Below are 1327 nucleotides of genomic sequence, written 5' to 3'. Positions count from 1 at the left end.
CACAAAATCATTGCGCGAACCGAGACTTGTACAAGTAAATATTGTGGAAATCACTACTACAAAACCTTATTTTGGAGAAACGTTGCTCAAGTAAATATGTGCAAGAAATATGAATGTGCGTGTATATTTTGATAGCTTCAGCTTTAAAACGCAAAAACAAAAAAAAAAAAATTTTTTCAACGCTCTTATTCATATTTTACAGCACGATCTGGACACCGAAATTTAAACTAGACTAAAAATTGCGCAGTTGTCACCATTCGCAACACAAATTAGTGTACAATAACACAAGCATGAGCAAAATATCAACATGATTTTGATTTTAGCGCAACAACTGTGCAATTTAGTACAAACAACTCCATACACTAGAGCTGGAAAACTATCGATAGTCGTGGCCGTCGATAGTTTCGATAGTCGATAGTCACAACTATCGATAGTATCGATACTATCGAAAACTATCGATAGTTTTGATTATAAAGGTCCAAAATTAAACATAAACAATGTGAGTTGGTTTGTCATTTAATTTAATTTGTTGTTATATATGTATACATTGTGTGCGTTTTTTTTTTGTATATTTGTTGTATCAGATAAAATAAACACTTCTCCTGAGGAAGCTAAAAAAATTTCGGCGAAACGTCGTGTAAAAATTGGAATAAGGTAGTTTTATTCGCACCCAAACTCAAAAGATCAGACTAGCCTACAAACATAAAATAACATAACAACTTTTACTGAAAATGAGATCAGAATTGCTAAAACATGTCTATATTTCTGTTAAGGAACAAAAGTTTATCAACGATTTTTAGCTTCAAGCATCATCTGAGCTCTGAATTTATTTGCCCTGCTTTGATAAATGTCCGACATCAAAAGATAAACTAGGTACCGCCGGCTTTTACTCTTACAGAATAATGTATGTATGAGTGAAAACTATCGATAGTGCTTACCAAACCATCGATGTTTTCGATAGTCAAAAACCATCGATACTATCGATAGTGCCAACGATAGTTTTCCAGCTCTACCATACACCACACAAACGACCGACGCAAGCCCGATATAGCGCAACGTTTTTGTGTGGTTTAGGGTTGTATTTCCCTTATAAGAGTTACCAAATCAAGACTTTATATACAATTTAAGGACCTTAAATAATAAGAAAAAAATTGTTTGCGTTTAAACTAGTACAGTGAGCTCGCGATAATATGAACTAATTAAAACCGAGCCTGTTAATTTTTGCGAGATTGTTCATATTTACGAAAGGCTCAAGAATTAAAAAACAACAAGTTTCATTAATTAAAAGAAATGTTTTATTTAAAACTTTAAAATAAACTTGTATTTG

At 32.6% G+C, this 1327-nt stretch overlaps 1 protein-coding gene across 1 annotated transcript in view; it reads right to left on the bottom strand.

The window, feature by feature from the left end:
• The window catches only part of LOC118745524, a 418331-nt gene that overhangs the window by 40433 nt on the left and 376571 nt on the right, over positions 1–1327 (bottom strand). The gene's annotated exons all lie outside the window — the stretch shown is intronic.

The sequence above is a fragment of the Rhagoletis pomonella genome, unplaced genomic scaffold (assembly GCF_013731165.1).
Source record: "Rhagoletis pomonella isolate Grant_MI unplaced genomic scaffold, Rhpom_1.0 Rhpom_scaffold_00009, whole genome shotgun sequence".
Classification (NCBI taxonomy): domain Eukaryota; kingdom Metazoa; phylum Arthropoda; class Insecta; order Diptera; family Tephritidae; genus Rhagoletis; species Rhagoletis pomonella.
Note: the sequence above shows the minus strand (reverse complement) of the source record. Positions and strands in the feature narration are given on the sequence as shown.